The sequence below is a fragment of the Corapipo altera genome, unplaced genomic scaffold, assembly GCF_003945725.1.
Source record: "Corapipo altera isolate COAL_440 unplaced genomic scaffold, ASM394572v1 49, whole genome shotgun sequence".
In the NCBI taxonomy this organism is placed as follows: Eukaryota; Metazoa; Chordata; class Aves; order Passeriformes; family Pipridae; genus Corapipo; species Corapipo altera.
In genome coordinates this window covers 7,180,839-7,186,838 of record NW_020884879.1, presented here as the reverse complement: position 1 = coordinate 7,186,838, position 6,000 = coordinate 7,180,839, and positions in this window count along the sequence as shown.

Genomic DNA, 6,000 nt, shown 5'->3' with positions numbered 1-6,000 from the left:
GATTTTGACAGGAATTGCTTTAAGGCCACTGATTTAAACAGCTTTTTAGAAATCATGAAACTATTCAGCTATCATATGAGCTTCTGCTTGATAAGGAATGCTCATATACCTTTTAATCTGTTTGTTGTACCTTGTTAGTAAAAGCTGTCACTTAAAAATGTCTTGGCTACTATTTATATTTTCAGTACTTATACCATAGCTCATGTAAGTTTCTGTAAAAATAACAAAAGATGAGATATTTGGAAAAGGTCTCCAGGTAGGAACAGTATCTAGTTCAATTTTTAAAGTATCATTGTGCTTCCACATTCTTTCTAAATAAAGGAACATTGCTAATCCAGATCAGAAATTTCACCAGTGAGGACTTATACCTATATATCACCTTACACAGCCATCTTCAGCCCTACTTTTATCTGTTTCACAGTTTGAGAAAGCATAACCTAGCCTCCTCTCAGTACTTAACTTCCTAAGGCTTATCCAGCAAGCAGAATATTCCTTTGATGCTTTTCCAGTTTTGTAGTAACACTGATGTGCAGAAAAAGATCCATTATTCAAACAGACATTGTAGTAGCTCTATGCATGGATTAAGCATTATTTTTATAATTTTCCTTTTTTTCAATAAGTCTTTGCTTAATAAATTAAGACATTTAATCACACACACAGAAAATCAATCTTACATATACTTGGGATAGGAGAAGCTCTTCTCTTTGGTGTTTTTGTTGTTGTTGTTGTTGTGCCTAAAGGATGATTTTTCCCCATCCCAAAATAGTTTGTGTTATCATGTATTAACTTCAACAAGTTCAAGAAACTACAACCAGAAAACTCTTAATGTTCAAAGAAGAAAAAAGGCACCTTTTATCTTATCTGTTCCACACATACTTTTAATTCTGAGTCTGACATCATTGCTGGCTAAACCTTCATAGCTGCCAGAGAACTTACAAGTTCACTACAGTAATGAGCTTCAAAAAGTAAGCTTTCTGAATCTCTGTTTACAGATGTCAGTATCGAAGAGTTTGAAAATTCAGTGTTACCTGATATTTCTCAGAATACTGACTTTAACATTTCCGCTCTCCATTGTTTTTTCATCTCTGCTAGCTTTTGAGATGGAGTGTAAGAACTCCTATACAAACAATCAGGTTTAATTTCTAAAGAGTTTCAAACCCAGACACAGTTAAAACCAACCTAGCTGATTTCAAATTGTTTCAAACTTGCTCTGTATACTTGATAAAACTAACTAACGCTCCCTTCAGTTCTGGTCCTGCCACCCCCCTCTGGGACTGGAAATTTCCAAAGTCCAATACTTTAATTCATAGTTCACAATAGAAGAGAAATTAAAAATGTAACTTTACACAAATATTTCAACAGCTATTTTAAGATGTTCTACACATCTCTAGGCTTGCCCCTTGCACCACAGATGATCTACCTATGCCGATTAATTACTTAGATTACTAAATTTATTAACAACCTAATTTTTGCAGGGAATCAAGTATTGATGCCTGATACTTGGGAATAAGTGTTTCCACAGAGAAAGGGTTTGCAGTATCTTTGACTTTTCTTTTCAAGGTTAGCAGGATGAGGTCATTAAGGGAAATCTGTGTCCTGTTATGCATAACAGAGCACTTCCATCTGCTTTCTCTGCTTTTGCACAGTATTCCTGTTCTTACACAGGTAATACATGCTGCAGGAGCCAACAGCCAAATATACCTTGTGTGTTTACATCCCAGAGGATGTTTGGCCAAAATTTTCAAATGCAAGTGCCTGTCATTACACACACACAAAAAAAAAAAAGGTAAATCAGCTTTTGAACACCTGCTGAAGTGCTGGGATCATCAGAGGTGCCAGCAAGCAACCACAGGGTTACATCTTAAACTCTTCCTTGGGATGTGAGACAACCCCCATGCTCTCGTGCTGTCTTCTACCAAGGGCTAAGACAAAGCAGAAACACTGGCACAAAGGCCTGCAAAGGCAGAACTAACAGCAACCTCCAGGGCAATTGGGATAACACCACAGCAGAACAGCAGGTGTTCAGCTTCTCTTCTGCCCCACCACAAAAGCTCAGTTTCTGTCTTCATTAATTTTTTTTTTCCTGAGTTAGTCATGCTTCATCTTGACTTTTTGTTTGTTTGTCTTGAGGAAGAACAAGGCAACAGCCTAGTCAGGGCTTCAAATACTGCCCTTATGTGCCACAAGTGGGAAGGATCTGGTTAGCTGTTTGGAGAGGGAGCCGCCTGGGGAAGAGGGGAGATGAGAGGGAATGCAGACAGAAGGGAGAAGCAGGATGGTTGCCTCTAGGCCCCTCGAGGCTATTACACAAGGCCTTCTGCTCTCTCTAAGCACCATGACCTTCTCTGGGTATTAAATAGGGTTGTTTTGTTTTCTTCGAGCTAGGATGATTCCTGCCACGTATTAGATATTAGAATTTCTCTCTAGTGGTTTGCAAGTATTTGATCCCCTAGGGCTTGTGATGCTGGATCCACTAATGATTCACACAATGGCATTAATGTCATTCATGGATGAAACCACATTTCCTTACCCTACAGGGTGAGAGCAAGATGGGAAGACTGTGGCTAACATTAGGAAGGGACTGGGTGGGAAAGAAAAATTGAAGTATTCAGGTCAAAAGACAGTGGGTGGCTAAATAAAAATCCATGATTTCTGATCATTCTGGAGGTGGGGTGAACAATAGAGATTTCACCCTCAAATGCCTGAGGAACCAGCACTAAAAAAAAAAAAAGACAATAAATGACCCCCCAAGTGAGCAATTTAAAACCATTCTCTTTGAAAACAGTTCTTGAAAATGAGTTGGCAGAACAGTTAGATCTCCCCACAGCAATGCATCATGAGATCACATACAAGGAAACAGCAGAAGTATCAAAGCATGCTTTACTCGAGCATGCCCTTAGTTGCTCTGCTCTCTTTAAGCTGGGCAGCCCAGACTAGTGCCTAATGGCAGAGGCTGCATGAGGAGCCAGCTAAACATTGCCAGCTAAATGGTGGCCTAAATCCTTCTTGCCTTTGAGTGGGAAATGGAACTCTTAATTTTTAATTATTTAAAATAATCACAGCAGACTGAAAGTAGGAATTTATATTTAATTGTGAATGTGCATGCATAATTTGGAAGGGATATTTCACACATTCATATCCAGGGGAGCTTCCACCAATAAATGATGTGAGGAAGGTGAGAAATAACACAACTTCCAGGAGGACAGAGGGACTGAACCAGTCAATTGAGGCTGGCATGCAAAAACACCTCTAACCAAAACACAAAAAGAAAGCTGAAACAAAGCAAAAGGGAAAAAAAAAAAAAAAAAAAAGGTCCCTGAAGAAGAAGTGCATAAGAATTATCTGCTGGGGGGGAGGGTGGATGCTGAGAGCACCAGAGCAATCAGCTAAGAAAAACAACGCAGAGAAATTTCCAGCAGAAAGGCCAGTTCCAAGGCTGGGACAGAGCTAGGTGACTCAGAGGGCCTTCCCAGCTCCAGGGTGGAAGAAAGAGGGAAGATTTCCAGTTCCTCACAAGAGGAGAAGCAACACTTGGATCAGATATGAGCCTAAGAACCAAGGTGCACTTTTTGTAATCTTGAAACATCCAGACTAAGAAAATATACATTGTTCACTGGTTAACAAAACACAATAACTGTCAGAAAAGGGGTTTGCATCTTGATTTGTGGATATAATTTATACACAGGAGAGTCTCAGCTCCAGCTTCAGTTTTGTGGGTGCCAATCCTACCATTTAAGGATTTGATCTCAGAGACAGCTACTCCTCCGAGCCACACCACTGACGTCATTTCCCAGTGAAGTCCCCACAAATCAGGTGCTGAAATCCCTTTGTGGGATAGTAAAAATGCTGGCACAACTAACTGCCAATGTAAAATTATTTCTGAAAATGAGAGGGACAGGTCAAAGCCCCTTTAAAAAAACAAGTCTTGGTGGCTATGCAGAAAAGGATTATATTATGCTTAGCTAGTGTGTGGGTGTGGAGAACATGGGACAGAGACAGTCTTCCTCATACGCCCTCCCCGCAACCCTTTGCAAGGCAGAATATATAGGCAACATTTCAACCTCAAATCCACAAACACATCATGATACTCTGGAGGAAAGAGAGACAAATTTCTTGTTTTTTAATAAAAGGTAAGATTAGCAAAAGACATAAGTGGGGAAGGTGCAAAACAAGGAGGCAGGCAGTCCTTACTTTGCTTCTCTCTTACATTCATTGCTCTGAAAAGTGGACAAGCTTTAGGAAGAAATAAGACACATGGCTGTGGGTAAAGGGGGGGAGGAATTAGAAACTGTAATTCAATCTAATATTTGAGGCTTGGCAAATGCACCTATGGGATTTCATGAAAACCCCCGAATCTTTTTCATTTCAGAGCAATTAACCAGATCCCAGCATCGCTGGCTCCAGTGAGCCGCTTAGCTCTCTGTTTTATTACCCATTTCCTTTCCCCCTCGCCAGCACTAGCTCCCATCCTCACACTTGGGAAAAAAAAGAAGGGGGGGAGGGAAAAACCCCACACACTGTTACAATGCCACAAAGGGGCCACCACAAACAAGTGCCAGCCAGTGCATTTCAGAGCAAACACAGAACACACATAAATGAGGCTCACATTTGGATTAAAACGCTGTTGTGTTCAGGCATTTATGTGTGGCATAATTAAAAACATCCAGCTGTAATTTAATAGTTCCCACCAAGCACAGACATAAAGTCTAGCAATTTTTTTCCCTCTGCATATTTAACCCTTAGAGACAGAAGGAAGAGGAGGCAGGGGGCAGGGGGAGGGAGCAGGAAGCTGGGGAGAGACAGAGGTCTTTTGAACACATTTTTTTCCCCTTCCTTTGTGTTACTCTAGTTTGCTTTTTGCTTTCTCTGATCTTTTGCTTCTACAAAGAGAAAGCAGCTATCTTCTGGATGTCATAGAAACAGGAATCATGTTCAGATAGCATTTCTGTACTTCGACAGCAGTACGTCTGGGTATGGGATCCTCAGTTTCCAGAGGATAACATCTGTAGTTGGATGCACTGATTCACAGTTTGTGAATATGCCAGATTTTTCAGCCTTAAAAATCAACTACTAAAAAGACAAATTTCACCACCATTACTCACCCTGAGTACAGTCTTTCTATTCAGAGTGGCCCTTCTAAATCAAAGGCAGCAGTGACAGGACTAAGTACAGTGTTAGGACAGGAAGTATAAGCCAGCATTTACAGCACTAGCTAAGCATCTGGGACACCAGGGCGGGTTCAAGTCCCTGCTCTGCCACGTCGCTGATTTTCAGACAGACATCTCTAGGGGCATATTTAAAAATGTTCAGCTACCTGAGTAAGGGCCCACCTGTACCACTGGAAAACAAAATGGTTTAAAATTTTTCACTTCTCCCCATGTCAATTCCCTATAGGCAGATTTGGAGAGAGAACATTTTCCTCCATCCCAAAGTATGCTGCAAAGAGAAATGTATTAAGATTGGGATGTGCTGAAATACCACAGCAAGGAAGAAAACTAATAAAGAGAAGAAAATCTGCTTGGCCCTCTCTTTCTAAATGCCACAGTCTTCATTCAGGCAACCGTCCATTACTTTGACTCAGCTGCACAGTGGGACTTTGCTTCAGCAGGGAACATAGAATTACCCCCTTACTCTGGAAGACTGAAAACTAAAGGAAATGCTCTGCATAGGTTCATAATCATGGTCAATTTTGTCCCAGTTTACCAACAGTTATGCATGTAACAATTAGCCTGGGACCTTAAATCTATTAGTCTCCAGAGACAGAAGACTACTATGCATATAAAAAACATAGGATTCTATTGCTAGCTGTTCAGCTCTGTTCAGCTCTACCCTTTACACACGTTCCTGCCCAAGAGAAGATATGTGCAAAAATACAGAGAGAGGAAATGAAAAGTACTTCCAGAGCAGTAATGTAAAACAGAGGAAACTGATAAAGAAGACTCTTCTGTCCACATAATTTTGAATTTTTAGATCATTCATACCTCTCTTCAGCCTTTTTCT